We start from the raw sequence: 18765 nt of genomic DNA, 5'->3' as shown, positions 1-18765 counted from the left end.
TCAAACGATGTTTAACTTATCACAGTGTCCTAAAAACACAGCACTTATGACTAGAGATGCTACAAACAAGTGAGATACGACACAACCAAAGTGAGATGCTTCAAAAGCGTCCATCTGATGTACATGTACATAGACCAACAAGAGCAGAGAGAAGTAGGCCAATGATAGTGTTATGTTCAGTGATATGGAAATAAAACAAACAATATTTTCACTTTTGAGACCACTTTTTGTATTGTCTAAATGCTTAATTATGCAATATGATGTAATGTTTTTAAATAATCTGATTTATAATATTTATTAGGCCTATATATTATATAATATAATCTAAATAACCTATATTTCGGGGCTTCTCTGAGTAAATATTGGTATGTGGTTAATTGTGTTTATAGTGATTAATTAATCAGCACATCATGTAATTAATTTGATTAAACATTTTAATCAACTGACAGCCCAATTATAAAATAATCATATTAATACATACAATAATGAGCCAAAACATTATGACCACTCACAGGTGAATCATCTCCTAACAAGGCCACATGCCACGGTCTGGGTAGATTAGATGGTAAGTGAACAATCAGTTCTCATAGTCAACATATTGAATGCAGGAGAAATGGGCAGGAGTAGAAACCTGAGCCACTCTGACAAGAACCAAATTGTTATGGCCAGACAACTGGGTCAGAGCATCTCTGAAACTGCAAGGATTGTGGGGTGCTCCCAGTCAGCAGTCGTGAGTACCTACCGACAGTGGTCCAAGGAGGGATAAACCACAAACCGGCGACAGGGTGTTGGGTGCCCAAGGCTCATCGATGCACGAGGGCAACGAAGGCTATCCCGTCTGGTCCGAACTGACAGAAGGTCCACTGTGGCACAAGTCACAGAAAATTTTAATGATTGCTATGGAGGAATGTGTCACAATACACAGTGTGGGGCTGCATAGCCACAGACCGGTCAGATGCCCAAGATGACCCCTGTCCACCGTGTGGACCAAATGGACCTTGGAGCAGTGGAAGAAGGTCACCTGGTACGATGAGTCCCGTTTTCTTTTACATCACATGGACAGCCATGTATGTGTGTGCCGTTTACCTGGGGAAGTGATGGCACCAGGGTGCACTGTGGGAAGACAACAAGCCAGTGGAGGGAGTGTGATGCTCTGGGCAATGATCTGCTGGGAAACCCTGGGTCTGGACATTCATGTGTACGTGTCACCTAGTGTACCTAAACATGGTCGCAGAGCAGGCACACCCCATCATGGCAATGGTATTCCCTGACGGCAGTGGCCTCTTTGTGCAGGATATGTGCACTGCCACTTTGCACACATTGTTCAGGAATGGTTTGAGGAACATGATGAAGAGTTCAAGGTGTTGCCCTGGCCTCCAAATTCCCCAGATCTCAATCTGACTGAGCATTTGTGAGATGAGCTGGTCCAACAAGTCCGATCCACGGTAAGTTGTGCACAGAGATCGCGGGGAACAGTGTGAGCCTCAACACGCTCCAAGTCTCCAAGGTAAAACGCCCAGCAAGCCACGTGATAAGATGACTGTCTCAGAAGCAGAGGCAACTGAGATTTGTGCTCCGCTACCCGGATTGAGGTGAGAAACTGCGCTACCACAAGGACTCTATTGAGCATTAGGAATTGGGCATGCCAAAATGAGGAGAAAATCCAAACAAACAAAAACAATTTAAAAGCAGTTTGAAACTTTGAAAACCAGGCCTCGAGACCACTGCATTCAGAGTTTTCCTCCATCCAGCTATCTTTGAACTCAAGAACAAATCCTGCTGATGCTACTGCTTTTGTGCTGCTTGCTCTCGGTAAGTGAGGTTTGTTGCCTGTACAGCTGAGCTGAGGCGTGCAACATGATTAACTGCATTCATATTTGTAACACATTATTTTTTAGATAATTAGTCACACTGAGCGCATTAAATCGACAGCCTTAGTTTTTACAAATGTCAGCGCATAAAGGCACTGTTATTTTATTACATTGCTTGCAAAGCAGTACTGTATTGGTATCACTCATTCGTTTTAAACACCTGATTATATAGCAGTTAGTTCCGGTCCTTTAATCTGACTGGACAAGCAGTGTTCCAAGAGTGCTAATATTTATTAAAACAGTACTGGGATACTTCACTGCTTCTGTACTGTACTTCCAAGTGAAAACTTCTCTGCTTGTGAGAAACAGTATTCTGTATACGGTACAAACCATTTCTGCATTTTTCCACCATTTTTCACTCGTAATGTTGCTGACATGCATTGCATGGAGCAGGGCTGGTGTGAGAAGAGTGAAGAGAGTAGGATCATGACATTTTATTCAGAGAAAGACTTCGTGCCTTCCACTTTTACAGGGCCCTTCTTTAAAAAGAGTGTAAATATTGGCTTAACTGAAGCTTTATTTGGTTGTAGTAAAATGCAGCTACGCCACAAAAGTAGCTAATGTGAGGGAGAGACAAGAAAGGCTGAGAAAGAGAAAGAAAATTCAGTCGCACGTGTGTTTTATCAAAACCAGGTCTCAACATTTTTCAGCTCCTCTGAATTATGTTGATATATCACTTTATAGCCTCTCAAATGAATATCAAGTAGAGTCTCTAGAGGCGAAATAAAAACTTCATTGATGTGTTTGTTCTGACACGTGAGACTACACTCTGCATGGAGCGGAAAACTTCAGATGCGGATTCAAACATCAACAACGAAAAGGTATGTATACAGTACACGTTGTCATATCATTATAAAGTAATTAATTTGTTGACTAGATGCTGCATTAGTAGAGAACAGCAGTATGTTTGCCGACAAGGCTGAGAGGACGCTAACATTAAAGCTAACCTCAAGCGGTTAGAACAATGTGACAAAAATACACGCAAGTCCTACCCAAAAGTTTAAATGTCACGATTGTAACTATCTATTACCATCTGTTTGCAATAGTTTATATCCAGCTGGTCACGTTTATGCATTCGTTAGCCAGCTAAGTTGCATATTTAAAGCTAGTGACGTGAGAAAGCAAATTAATATCTTCATGCAGCCAAGAGAAACGTATAAACAAATCAGAAATGCATCTGGTTTCAATTAAAACATTTTATCCTCACTTCAGATCGATCCCATTCTTGCGCTAAAAAAGACTAGACACAGCGCAACAAATACAGTTTAACAGAAAGCAGGTGTCTCAATATACTTTTAAAGTTCTTTTTAATTAGACACATCATCTAAAAAACAGTGCCTCTGCACGAGATGCTGAATAAACAAAAACAAAGGGAAACAAAGACGTTCATCAAGCACGTGTTTACATAGAAAAACAAATGGATGGTTGCAAAAGCCTTTGGTGTGAACAGCCCCTTACTGTTGGTGGAGGTCTTTGACCATAGCGTCTTGCTCTTTTATAAGCACTTCTCAGATTAAGCAATGAGTTGTTTAAATGCTTTGTCAGGAAAGATGTTCAACTTGGAAATGTGTCTCTCGAGATCCTCATGTTCAGTTCCAGTCTGTTGTGTTCCGTCTGTTTGAACAGCCCCTGGCCTGGGCTCATAATCTGAGCCGCTTCACCACAGAGTTCAGCCGAATACCACTGCTATCTGTGAATATTGCTACTCTATATACAGCTGTAGTGAATAAAAAACAATGTGGTATTTCGCTGTTATTATGAAGCTTGAGTCTGGAGTAGTAGAAATTAGTGCAAGTGTAACACCATGTGAACTGTCTATTGAAGCATTTTCCCTCCTCATTTTACTTTTGACTTAACATATGAGAATATGGACCGACAAAAAGTTATTTATTTATTTTATGCACATTAGTTGAAATGAAATGCTCTTTTTTAACAGCCAAGATAGAAATGTTCTATGCAATAATATAACAATGCTGAATGGTTTATGTATTTATTGCGCCCTCTTGTGGACTAAGAAAACAATGTCAATTTAAAAATCAGCTGACTTTAAAATTCAAATATTAGTTAATATATATTAATATTTAGATATTTATTTCATTTAAAAAATTACAACACATTTTCAGGTTCAGTCAGTACTGTTTATTTCTGTAATAAAATTCAGCACTATTTTACTTTAAATGTAATTTTTTCATTCAGTGTCAATTTTAAAAACTATCTGTTGATTAATCGGTTATCGGCAGGTACTGCCCAACTTATCAGTAAAATCCACTATCGGTCGACCTCTATGCTACAGCATTTTTAAAATCTTCTTAGGTCCGTTTTTAGTCACAGTCAATGGCTGACAACATTTGCAATTTCGGTCTGTTCCTCACATAAAACTATCGTACGAGTTTTAAAACCATGGAATATATCACATGAGTCATATGGAGTTTGGAATGAAGGTGAATAAATAATTTTGCATGAACAATCCTAGTTCATATTTTATTGTGCACTTTGTTTATATCTCACCCTGTAAAAAGATGGTTATACTGTTATAGGATATTTTTTGTGTCAAACTTTATATTAGGTGTCTTTAAGTATGTACTAACAATAAAATACATATAATACAATGTATTTACTGTGTATCTACATGTTGTTCTGCAAAATTCTCACAAGATTCAATTTGCTGCTACTGAGGTTGAGGTACGGGTAGGTTTAGGGGGTAGGGTTAGTGTTTAGGTTAGGGTTAGGTTTAGGATTAGGGGTAAGGTTAACAGTGTAACTACAAATTTAATTAAACGCAGGTACTTTAAACGCAAGTACAATGCAACAACACGTATGTACATAATAAGTACACTGTATCAGTACATACTAGTTAAAGACGCCTAATATAAAGTGGGACCATTTTTTGTAACTATTAGTACTTTATTAGTAACTACAGTGTCGTTTAGGGCTGCACATCAACAGTGCATGCTCAGGGGCACTAAGGAGTCTTAATCTGGCCCTGAAGAGAAGTGAGAAAAAGAGCCAGAGAGAGCAAAGAAACAAAGCAATATCGGAATAAAGAACGAATGAACAAAAGAGAGCAAATAAGAAAGAAAAATAACGAAGAGTAAAAGAAAGAAAGAGTGTGAAAGGAAAAGTGAAAGAAAGCAAAAGAGTGAATGACAGCCTAAGAAAAAGTGAAAGAGAGCAAAAGAAAGAGTAAAAGACCAAATGAAAGGAAAAGCGAAAGAGAGCAAGATTGAAAGTGAAAGAAAAAGCAAAAGAAAGAAAGAAAGAAAGACAAACCTGGATTTTGGCTTTATTTTCAGCAAACAAAGTCATGGTTTGGGCCAAACCAAAATTTGTCTCAGCTGAGCAGTAAGGATATATAGAGCAGGGGTCAGCAACCTATGGCACGGGTAATCACTGGCACACCAGCAACAGTGAGAGAGTAGACTATTTTATTTATATAAATTCCGTACCTGCATAATCCTTCCTTGTGATCACGCAGCGTGTTTTCTCGAGCTGAATGGAAGGCTAAACAAAAAGTTAAAATGTGACGAGACTGCAGTATACCCAACAGACTCGTACAGCGCATGCAAGCCATTCACACATCACGAGCCGGCAGCGCTTCACTTTCGGTTAATCGGGCGAATAAACGCAACCGCTTTGCTTCGGTCAGGCTGTGCGGATGACAGCCTACATTCCATGTTTCATTTATTTCTTTTTGCTTCCAGAACAACACGTCATGTAATAAGAAAAACACCACTATTAATCCTTGAGATTTCCAATCCAGCATACAGGTACACTGTCCTGAAACCATGGTCACACTCAAAATTACATTAAACGATGAAATGAGAAAACATAAACCTACATCATGGGGCTCAAACATCTTTTCAAGTCTATTCAAAATATAAATTATACCTGGAAATATGGTTTTTAGATTTTGCAGGTGCGATTCACCAAAAAGGGCTAAATAGTTGATTGGCTTGTGATGCGTGAATGGCTCGCACGCGCAGTGCGAGTCTCATCACACTTTAATAGTGTTTAGCCTCCCATTCAGCTGATGAAAACACGCTGTGTGATCATGAGGAAGGATTACATCAAGATGTAGATTGGAATGCAGGTGTGAAACTACCAAATTGGCACTTTAGAATGCTTTTGTAAGGAATAGGTGACAGTATATGTTTGCCATCACGGGTAAAGAAAAAATGGAATAAATACCACTTAGAACAATTATTTCAAACTGTAATAATAATTAGCAATTAATGATTTTGGCAGTAATTTTGATCAATTGAATGCATCCTTGGTAAAAGGAAGCATCAGTTTCTTTCAAGAACAAAAATGTCTTTGTGTTCTAAAAATTTAAAATTTAAAAAGTTTGTTTTAGACATATAGTAGCAAGTAAACAAGATATCCCCACATTTACAGTATGCCAAACTACATCGTGTTAATATTTGACAGTTAAAACATTGCCTACCTTAAAAACAAGTGAAGTTTGATCGGTGGTTAAACGTGTTCAGACGGTTCCCTTGTTCCTAAATGAACGGCTCCTTTCCAGAATAAAATGAAATATGCAGAAAATCACAGTATTACAGTTCTTGTATAGTGACAGGGCAGAAAGTCTTGAATAGAGCCTGACCGATATGGGATTTTTGAGACCGATACCGATACTGATTTTAGAGGGGGAAAATGAATGTCATGTTAATGTCATTTCACAACCATGCTATTATTCAGTGCAACAGCACTATTGGTTGTGCGACATTTCTTAATTAAAATACGTAAAATACGGGGGGCTTGGGTAGCTCAGCGAGTATTAACGTTGACTACCACCCCTGGCGTCATGAGTTCGAATCCAGGAAAATAAAAAAATGCCACTTCATTTCAAAAAGGATGCCGACCCCTGCTATAGAGTGATCTTTGAGAAAAATGGCACCAAACACCATGGGCTCAGCAGATCTGGACTAAAGCCATGTAAAAGATACAAAAAAAAAGAATTATGTATTGCCGATTTCAAAATATGTGGTAAACCTCCCAGAAAAGGGGGATTTTCAAAATAAAGCTTGACGCTAACAGCCCCATTCATCAACCATCTCCTTTATTAGGATAATCTGGAAAACAATCATGGGGTGATTACGTATTTTTCCCCAGGAACCCCACCCATACATCATCTCAGTCCTGGCACACTAACACAGAGCATCCTAATGGAAGAACATGTTTTGTTTACTTTCATTGCTCTGAGCTACGGCATTCTGAAACCCCTCAAGCTACAAGGACTACAACCCCTCAACAGGCTAACAGCCCCCTAACATCTTCTCAGAGACAGAAACACTAATTGCAGCTACTTATCAGTAGCAGTGCAATAAATGCCTTGGTTACACTTAAAACTGAAATGCCACAACTCATAGAAGTTTCCCACATGGGGTCACAAGCTGTCTGTTTTGCATGGGGTTTATATGTTGCCGTCTTCTTCTCGACTTTCCTCATTCAGAGTTGGGTCAAAGACTTGTTCACACTGCACACAAATCCGATTTGGATTTTCCGATACTTAGGACTGACTGTCCGCACTGTTATTTTGCATGTGATGAAATCAGATCTAATTTTTGGACAGTGTAGTCAATATCCAGGATATCTACATCAGTTGCGTTAGTAATTATGCAAGAGTCTGCAAGATGCCAAGAGATCACAACTGAGCTGTCATTTTAAAAAAAGGACGGAAATCTGTACATTTTTCCCTTGCTCATGTGCCACAGTGCTGAACATGGTGCATGAAAGAACGCATCCTTGGTGTTCCATGGAAGAAAGTCACACGGGTTTGAAACAACATGAGGTTTAAGTAAATGATGACAGTACTTATATTTTTGGATGAATCCCTTTAAAAATGAACTTACAGAATAACTTCAAAATCAAGATTCAAACTATTTCATAAAAGAAGGGTCAAAATCCAAATCAAGCCCAGACTTTCAGTCTTTTATCTTTCAAACAAGCCTCTGGAGCCACTGCACTGAGCAAACAAACAAGATCAGAGAGAATTAGAGCAAGAGGAGTGGTGGAGAATGAGTGAATACGAAAAAAAGAGAGGAGACTGATCATCAAAATGAATAGATAAGCAGGCAAAACAGTCAGTTTCTAGGAAGTCGCAGTTGAATGAAAGCTCTGGTTTCATAGGGCTGTTACATAAGGGAACCAAAGCCCAAGATCGCATTGGAGCCCTGCCCAGAAACGTAACATTATATAGTCATATAGTCATATAGGGCCTTACAATTGGATTTATTTAAGAGTCCACTGAGGACTATAGCCAGCACTTAATCATGATATTTAGTCAAAGGGAATGCCAGATACAGCTGGAGTGTCCTCCTCATGAATGAGAAACCTTTTAAGTTTTAAGGGTGGTCCATGAGCTGCCATACAAAGATGAATTCCTAGAAGAATAAACCCATTAAAACATTTATGACATCAAATGAACTTGCCACATCAACTGAGGTCGCATCCCTACACCACTGACTAGAGTTAAAAGCAAGCATCTGAAACATCTTGCTCAATGCCATGCAATTTTATCTATGATTTATGGCAAATACATTTTAGTTTATGAAGATTAAAAGTCCACTCATAAACATGGGAAAAACCATTTGATGTAGAGGGGTGATGAGTTTAAAGGTATAGTTTATCCAAAAACAAAAATTCTGTACTCATTTAATCACCCTTATATCATTCAAAACCTGTATGACTTTCTTTTGTGGAACACAAACAGAGATCATTGACTTTAATTGAGGCCAAAGTTTGCTCCTCTTTGAGAGAAATTATGGGCAAGAACATGAAGCTCACTTTCCAGGTCATTTAGAATCATAGTAGTGTGCATTCATCTCCAGCTCTCACTTCCTATTTTCTACCATGGGAAGGTTTATTTCTTTATCATTCACAACAGTTTTAGGCCCCAGGCCCCTGATAAATATCCATGTCAGCTTGAAGAAAAGAGCAAATTTACAAATAGGCTACTGAGTCAGTCATCTGATTCTAGACTATGAAAGTGCCCTCAGCAGGGCAAAATAATACATTGCTCTTTTATAGCAGAATAATTATCTAGGGTATCAAAACAAACAGCTGTGAATTAGACATATTCTGCAATAGTCCTTTGAGGCTCGCTTACATTGGGTTCAGGTCACATGAGAACTGTGTCCAAATGACCACAAATGAAACAAAAGAAAAAAGAACTAGGGATGCAAACAAAAATGCAAATTAGCTTTGACACCATACACTCCGCTGTGTGAGACTGAAGATTGAAGTTGTTTTTTTATTTGTTCATCTAACACCTGTTCCTCACCAGGCGAAATGCAGCAAATTTTTTAGTGACACAATTTGTCTGTAGTTATAGGCACTTGACCTGATTTAAAAAAAAAAAAAAATTCAGTATAAAAATAAAAATTTCCATACGGTCTTCTATCTAAAACTGAATTTCTTCACATTCCATCTCTATGCAATAATGTATTTCTTTTCCACAGCATTCTCAGAAAAGTCTGAAATAATTCATTACAAAATATACATATTCTCTCATGGGAAATGGCGGTTACCTTGATATTTTACATTCTTATATTTGGCATACAATAAAACGATAGATGTGGGAACCAGGCAAAATCAGTTTGTCAAAAAAATAATAATAAATCGGATTCATATCATTCATTATTGTTCAGGACAAAGTGATATGTCACATATAACTAACTACTTTATTTCCAGTACATTTATTCAGCCATTTACTTTTAATAAAAAGAAAAACACAAATAGTTTTCTACTGTCGGAACAACAAAGTGTCATAAGTTATTGAATCGATAACCATCCAATCAGAAGGTGTCGTCAAGCTGGTGACATACAGACAACTTTCGTCCAATCATTTGACGTCTAAATAAATCAATTGCGGGAGTTGCCGGAATATGGGTGTGGGAAAAAAATCGGTTTAAAATAATAAAAATATAACGCGCACTGTGTATGGACTACTTGCACAACTGCTTCCACGTTCTAAGTAGTGCGGCTCAGGCGTTTCCGGTTACAGTGTTCAGTGCACCTACGTGTAGGGATTTAATCATTGGAAGGCAGATTATTATTTTTTTAGGGCTGTCAGTTGATTAAATCAATAAATCATATATTTTATAAATAAGCTGTTATCTTACTCTGACCATGCTTTAAAGTCACTCAGAACAGAATGAAGCAGTTGTATTATCAATTTAAATAAATAAATAACAGCGCTAAAATATAATTAACCACACTACACATATTTAATCTATTTCAAATGTAATAACTCATTATCTTTAGCAGCTCTTATGCATTTACATTTCAACATTCATGTGCACTTAAAAATAAATATTATATTTATTCTTGTTGCACTCTAATCTGTCTTGGATACTACTATTCTGATGCTAGCGAAACTTTGTAATGCAGCACGTTTCGTACCACAGTCTCCTTAAGATTAATTGCTATGTAAATGTAAATTTATTGATATACAGTACTTATCAGTGAAAAAACCTTTCAGGTTATGTCGATATAGTACTCATTTTACTGTGGATATAGATACTTGTCTACTTGTTTCCTCCAGCATCTTCACAAGGTCCTTTGCTGTTGTTCTGGGATTGATTTGCACTTTTCGCACCAAACTACGTTCATCTCTGACTCCTTACTGTGTGGTATGATGGCTGCGTGGTCCCATGGTGTTTATACTTGGGTACTATTGTTTGTACAGATGAACGTGGTACATTCAGGCGTTTTGAAATTATTCCCAAGGATGAACCAGACTAGTGGAGGTCCACAATTTTTTTTTCTGAGCTCTTGACTGATTTCTTTTCATTTTCCCATGATGTCAAGCAAAGAGGCACTGAGTTTGAAGGTAGGCCTTAAAATACATCCACAGGCACACCGCAAGTTCAGTACACCTCCTATCAGAAGCTAATTGGCTAATTGTCTAAAGGCTTGACATCATTTTCTGGAATTTTCCAAGCTGCTTAAAGGCACAGTTAACTTAGTGTCTGTAAACTTCTGACCCACTGGAATTGTGATATAGTCAATTAAAAGTGAAACAATCCATCTGTAAACAATTTTTGAAAAAATTACTCGTGTCATGCACAAAGTAGATGTCCTAAACAACTTGCCAAAACTATAGTTTGCTAATATGAAATCTGTGGAGTGGTTAAAAAATGAGAGTTTTAATGACTTCAACCTAAGTGTATGTAAACTTCTGACTTAAACTGTAGCTATAAATAGGATTCATTCAAGCTTTCAAACAACTGAAAATACATTGTGAAGGCTATATGAAAGATACACAATACATCATCCAATGATGGCTAGAGTTAATAATCTAAGTCCTTTGATAATGATTTGGGTCCAATTAAATCTATGTGAGTTCCACTCTGTGGCGCTGCAGAAATTTGAGCTCATTCTTTACCAAAGTTGTGTTGAGAAATATGTATAAAAGAGAAAAATACTACTGTTCAACAAGCAGCACTAATTATATCTGAAAAAATGCGATATATATCGATAATCATATGGAAAATTTTCTGATTATCGATGTGCAAAAAATGCATCGATCCCAAGCCTACTAATCACAGACATTTTTTGCCACATAGCGCAAAATTTAAGAATCAATATTGAGATCATTTAAAAGATTGCAATGCATCGTAAAAATCAATATTTTTACCAAGCCCCAGCTCCATGCATACAAGTGCAGCCTCTATATCTACTTAAATAGGGAAAGACCAAAATGTTCAAAACTGTGTGTCAAGATTTTGTCATTATCTTTTTTTTAGCTCAAATGATGCTTAAAAATAACTTTTTCAGGCTGGTCTAGCTAATGTGCATGTGCGTTCTAGAGTAAACAAACTCTACCAAAAAGACAATTGCCTCTTTTACAGTAAATGAAAGGCAGGACTTCCATTCCTACAGCCGCCAAATTGAGCTTTGCAACTTCTCCCAATAATTATTTCAAGACTTGCCCATCTTTTCCTGTCTCTGGTAGAATCCAAGCGATCAAACAAAAAAAGATTTTGTTCATCACTTTCACGGTTGGTTTGGACAAAAACGCATGATTTACAGTACACTGAAGAAAAAAAGGTGGTTGTTTTAGCATTTTACATCTGGTTGCACATGGAGTGATGATGAAAATACAGATCAAAAGAGATAAGTATATTAATTAATAAAGTTCCATCACTTCCATAAAGCAAATGTGTTCCACTCATTTCTATTCTGAGCACTATATTAATGTGCTACAGGACTAAACCGAGCCTGTCACAAGCACACAAGGTCAGTCAAGCACAGTGACACATGTGACAGTCACGTGACCACCTCCTCCTCCTCCTGGACATAATGTATTGTTTACATAAATACACAGAGAAACAGGCTTAAGCTGGAGTTCTCACAGGGATCTGCCATGTTCCTTAGAGAATCCCTGTCAGGAATTTTTTATCATTATGATGAACTTGAAAAGGGTGAAATGACACTGGGCAGTGTTAAACACATTCAGCAACAGCAAACACAGCTGCGCTCCATGTGTAAAATGACACAAAAACAAAAACAATACAGAAGACATAACAATCCCACTTAGAGATATATGATAATAAGTTTGACCAACATTTTTTACAGATAAACACTTTTCTATTTAATCATTTATTGGTCCTTTAAAGCTGCACGACATACAATTTTTTGGTTACATATTTACAAATTGCATTATTGATTGAGTACATAAACTATGTCTTTATCATACCCAGATTCACTACGGTAAGCCTATAAAAATGATTTGTATTTTGAGCTGTCGGGTCGGATTTGGCGTAAAATTGCTGGCTTTGACGTAGCCTACATCCTTGCGTCATTATGTCACTTCCGTAAATGCAGGAAAGAAGAACCGGTTGTCTCTTGTTCTGACTGGTGAGACTATGTTCAGTTCAGTCAGTAACACTCACACAGTTCAGGACAGCATCACTGCAGTCTGGATGGATGTTTATCTATTATCCGTTTGGCAAAGTTGTTTACCTGCTATAATGCTTGGATAAGTAGGGTTGTTGAAGCTAATATTGCTTGTCATGTTTGTATGAACTGAACATTACTCGTGTGTTAATTACGATGCATCTACATTGTCGGGCAAGGGTGCTATCACATGTGTCAATGTAGTATAGCCAAATTTTCACACCAAGGCATATAATGCTAAAATACATGGAATTGCTACCTGCTATAAAAGCATGTTTTTCAATTTTGTTTTGATTCACTGTACGTAAGCATATTATCATAAGGATATTTTTATGAATTTACTGTGTTACTTAGATCTCTTACTTTGCATATACATGTTATCAAGGGCACCTGCAGGGTTTCATCTCAGGGTACACAGGAACCTGACCAAGTAAAGAAGTGTACCCTTTTTGTTTAGGGGGACACAGGGACATGAACTCTCGGGAGAATTTTCTTTTCAAAAACAACACCAAAGCATTCAATTCTGGTGACTTTGAGAGAAGCATCTTTATATTTTCTTCAGTACCTTACATTTATGTAACTATTGTAGCTACAAAGCATTTCTAAAATACTTGTTCATGTGACACACCACTAGCTGAAGTTACCTCTCAAATGATTTTAGATAAATATCCACTTTATCCAGTGCTCTGTTTGTTCTCTGTGTTCTAAATTATCCAGAAACTGTTTTACTGCATGAGAAACAATCTCACCTAAATCTCACAGGGGGCTATTTTTCTCAATTCTTACCTCTAGCTTTATTTAGATGGAATTATTTTTGAAGTATATAGCCTACATTTTGGCCCTTCTTAATTCCCAGCAAGACGTATTGCCACCATGTGCTGACTTACATTTATATTGTTGTTCTTGGCAGATACCTTTAACAAAAACTTAAACAGGTCATTAAAAAGATAGTTCACCCAAAAATATCATTTCTGTCATTGTTACTCAAACTTGTGTGGTTCCCCACAAAAATGTATCTCTTCTGTGTAGTGCAAAAGATGTTAGGCAGAATGTCAGTCTAAGTCACCATTCACTTTCACTGCATCTTTTTTTTTTTTCATACAGTGAAAGTGAATACTGAGAATAACATTCTGCCTAACATCTCCTTTTGAGTTTCAATGAAGAACAAAAGTCATGGGTTTGCAAAAAAGGAAAATGTGAAGGGATGACAGAATTTAACAGTCAATGCTCACAAGTTTAAAGTAGACAAAACACACTGTTAACAGATGAAATCCTAAAGGAGGGGACCTTGTTGCTAAATCAGTTATGAAGTTTACTGAAAGATAAAAACTATATTGTATATTAACTGTATATTACAAGTATTAATATTATAGTATTTATATTATTATTATGTATACTATTACCGGTACATATGGCCTACTTACATTGCGTGCCCAATTATTAGGCAAATTGTATTCCTCAGGATTAATTTTACTGTTGAACAAACACAATGCTCTCAGTCAATCCAAAATGTTATTGAACCTCAAACCTGACTGTTTAACAAAGAAAAGGTGAGTTTTATCTTTCTCAGGGGAATATAAGTGTGCACAATTATTAGGCAACTAAATTACAAAAAGAATTTCTCCCAACTCTATTTATTCTCAATTTTTACAGTAGGTGCAACAAATAAGTAACACAAAATGACAATTAAATAACATTTTTGGCCTTTCAAAAATATTCAGTGACCAATATAGCCACCCTTCTTTTCAATAACTGGAATGAGACTTCCATCCATGGAGTCTGTCAGTTTCTTGATCTGTTCACGAACAACTTTCGCTGAAGTCATTATTTGGGCATTTTTGAGGCCCATGCTGGCTAGCCAAGCAGTGGAGTACTTGGATGCAAGTGATGGAGCATTGTCCTGCATAAAGATCATGGCCTTCTTGAATGCTGAGGACTTCTTCCTGTACCACTGCTTGAAGAAAGTACTTTCCAGAAACTGGCAGTAGGTTTGAGAGTTGAGTTTCAGTCCATCTTCAACCTGAAAAGGTCCAACTACCTCATCCATAATGATAGTAGCCCATACCAGTACCCCACCTCCACCTTGCTGGCACCTGACTCGAAGTGGTGCCCTGTGTCCATTAGTGATCCAGCCATGGGCCCATCCATCTGGTCCATCAAGAGTCACTCTCATTTCATCTGTCCATAAAACCTTTGAAAAATCTATCTTCAGGTACTTCTTTGCCCCATCTCGATGCTTAAACTTGTGAATCTTATTCAGTGGTGGTCGTGTTTCAGCCTTCTTGATCTTGGCCATGTCTCTGAGCACTTGACACCTTGTACTTCTGGACACTCCATGTAGGTTGCAGTTCTGGAATATGTTAGCATTGGAGGATAATGTGTTCCTGGTAGCTTCACGTTTAATTCTTCTCAAGCCTTTTGCTGTTAATTTGCGCCTTTTCTTCTCCATGCGTTTTTTTGCGCCCCAGTTGACTATTCGCAACAAAACGTTTGATTGTCCGGTGGTCACGCCTCAATAGTTTAGCTATTTCAAGAGTGTTGCATCCATCTGAGAGGCATTTTACAATATTTGACTTTTCAGTGTCAGTTAAATCTCTTTTTTGGCCCATTTTACCTGAGGTAATGAAGCTGCCTAATAATTATGCACACCTTGATATAAGGTGTTAGTCACTTTCAGCACACCCTCCCTCATTACACAAATACATATCACCTGAAAATGATTGCATCCAATAAGCATTCAAGTTTATATGGTTTGGAGTTGGAAAATGTGCATGGAAATAATGATAAGATCAGAATACTCACATGCCTAATAATTGGGCACGCAGTGTATATTATTAAACTTAACTAATTCACAAGGCAGAGAGATTACCTGTTTAGCCTACGTCAGATGATGGAGATGAGCAATGTAACAGGTGTTTAGAAGGGTGAGGAATTCTGTTTTAAGCGTTTCTCTTCACTATGAGTAGTTCTGGTAGCATTACACACAAAGCATTTTTTGTTGTTTCTGCCTTTCTTGTCAAAGGTGCTGTTTTATAAGGGAGCGCCGTGATGTGATGAGGCAAAACTAGATTGCCAAAATCCTGTGCTTGCACTGTATAAATAGGAGTGATTGTTTTATCACATCGTATTTTGCAAATGTGCAATTTCCTTTGCTCACTGTGCACTCACACTTACCTTGACAAGCATCCAATGAGCTGCGTAATAATGCACGAGAGAGAGAGAGAAGCGGTAGGCACTGCTTTACCAGAGCTAAAAATGCAAGTTAATGGAGCTGTATAAACGGAGAAAAGTAGTGTTGCCGGGCAATACTCAAAATAAAACTAGTATTGCCATGGCAATACTGGCGAAGGCGGCTATGTTGTTGGGGGAAGCTACTGTGACATGTTTACTAATATTTAAGACTTCTGAAATTGACTTCTTGTAACTGTTATATTGCATATTTAAGCATATAATTTTCATGTTTAATAAAATATATTTTATCCCCAACATTACTGAATCCTTGTTTTATGTTTTAGTTACAGTACAGTGTTATTGTGTGTATTGCATGGACTGTAGTATTACGGTTCACTTGCATTATTAACTGAGGCTATACAACATAATAATAATAATAATAATAATAATAATAAAAGTCCTCCATTAAACTCTAATCAGCCATATTACGAGTTTCACATCTTAAATTGATAAGTGTAGTACAATACAAACATTAATCGTAGATAAAAACCACTTGAATAATCATATTAAAATATACTGGTAGTAATTGAGGTGATTGAGTCCCTTGATGTCTATGTAAAAGCGCTTTGAGTGTAGTGTCAGAAAAGCATATTGTAAAATTAATAATTATAAAATATGTAAACAGGAGTGATTTTTTTTTATCTCCCAGTCATGATCAAACACAGGCACTGTACAGGTAAGCTCAAATCATGAGATTCATCCGCCAGAAGAACAGTGCTGAAACACGAATGACGCAAAGTTTTCTTTTGGAAATTGCTTGCAATTTTAAGTTTCAGCCCCAGATGTCCTTATAGAGCACAAAATTACGTAGTGCAGGTTTAATATCGGGTCTACCAATAAATGCTAATTGCTAAATTGTGGGTCTCTGAAGAATAGCACCCAACAACTGCATTATGGCAATGTATGTTAAACAGAAACATCTGTTTGTGAGTAAATAAACTTAATATATTATTGTGCTGTTTTTTACTTTTTATGCAATAGCCATTCATACTTAAGTGAGAGTAATTCATTCTTAAGTGTTATGAAAATGCTTGTCATGTACCATTTAAGATAATGTATTATTATTATTATTACACATGTTTTATTATTGTAGCCAATGCAATGCCATGTTACTCTGCCATCCACTTAAATCTTTAAAAGTCCTCCATTCTTCAATGCGCAGCAAAAAGCACACAGGTCTGGTCTCCACAATGGCCTGAATAAAAAAAATGGTCTCAAATCGACACAGAACATCAATTGATCCCTGTGCAATGAAACATACAGTGCGCTGAGAGAGAGAGACCTGGAGGTACAAAGGTGCAGGAGACGAAGAACAGTGAGGATCAATAGTCTCCTCAGACAAAAAAAAAAACAATGAGGAGCACTACAAAGGTATATCAATACTTGAATAATCTTAGATGATAAAATCTAGATATAATGAAAAAAAAAAGTCAGTGAACAAATCAATTCATTTTTATTTGTATTTCACAACACACATCGTTTCAGCTTTACAGAAAATGATGCTGTAAAAAAAATTAAAAAAAAAATAAAATTGTGCTGAAATGTTTTAAAGTCCTCAATGTGTGGTTTAAAATAATAACATGACTGAAAATCATGCATTAAAAAATTATTGTATTTAGCTCCCCAGTGAGCAAACACAAAAACACAAAACTCCAAAAGATTTTAGTTTATGGAGAAAAATAACCTTTGGGAAAACCAGGCTCAGTTGGGGGAGCCAGTTACCCTATAGCTATAAACCAGATCACATACCATAAAAACAAAGTAAAATGAAAAACTCATAAATTTAAATTGAAACATTGAAATGCCGCATGTGGAGAGCCTGAGACTTTTATGTTTTATGTATCTTTTGTTTTGTTAAGAAATTGTTATTCATGTCGGCAGTAACAATGTCCGGATTCGCCAGTCGTAGATCACTAGGGATAATGTTAAAGAGGTGAGTGAACTTGCAAAAATGATGTCAGACACTGTAATATGTTCTGTAATATGAAATTATCATAGTTTGGATGTGCTCTGTTTGACTGAAACCTGGCTTAAACCGGATGAATATATTAGTTTAAATTAATCAACTCCCCCAGGTTATTGTTATAAACATGAGCTTCGCCTGAAGGGTTGAGTGAAATTTTTGGTGTTACTCAGAGGACAGGATGGAAGTTTAAGTCTTTTGAACTAATAATGCTTAATGTGACACCGTCAGATACAATTAAAAAAATCTCTGTCATCTTTTGCCCTTGCTACAGTATGCCCTTGCCCGGGTCGTATTCTGATTTCCTTGGTGAATTTGCAAATTTTCTATCAGATCTAGTAGTTACTGTGGATAGAGCTTTAATTGTTGGTGACTTCAACATTCACATAGATAATGAAAATGACACATTGGGATTAGCATTTACCGATATTCTAAACTCTCTTGGAGTCAGACAAAATGTGACAGGACCAACTCATCGCCATAATCATACGCTAGATTTAATTCTGTCATATGGAGTTGATATTGATACTATAGAAATTCTGTCGCAGAGCGGTGACATCTCAGAACATTACCTCGTTTCTTGTATGCTGCAATCAGCTAATGTTACTCAATCTACACCACGCTATCGTTCAGGTAGAACTATTCTTTCGACCACTAAAAACAGTTTCACTAATAAACTTCCAGATTTATTTCATATACTCAGTAAGCCAAAAGTCTAGAAGAACTTGAAGTATTATTAGAAAATATAAATACTGTCTTCTCTAGCACTCTTGAAAGTGTCGCTGCCATTCGATG

At 37.0% G+C, this 18765-nt stretch overlaps 1 protein-coding gene across 1 annotated transcript in view; it reads right to left on the bottom strand.

Annotated features, from left to right (window-relative positions):
* Nucleotides 1-18765, bottom strand: part of LOC127419596 (adenylate cyclase type 6-like) — an 81187-nt gene that overhangs the window by 36358 nt on the left and 26064 nt on the right. The window lies entirely within an intron of this gene.

The sequence above is a fragment of the Myxocyprinus asiaticus genome, chromosome 29 (assembly GCF_019703515.2).
Source record: "Myxocyprinus asiaticus isolate MX2 ecotype Aquarium Trade chromosome 29, UBuf_Myxa_2, whole genome shotgun sequence".
In the NCBI taxonomy this organism is placed as follows: domain Eukaryota; kingdom Metazoa; phylum Chordata; class Actinopteri; order Cypriniformes; family Catostomidae; genus Myxocyprinus; species Myxocyprinus asiaticus.
The sequence above is the reverse complement of the archived record's forward strand: the minus strand, read 5'-3'. Positions and strand labels throughout refer to the sequence as shown.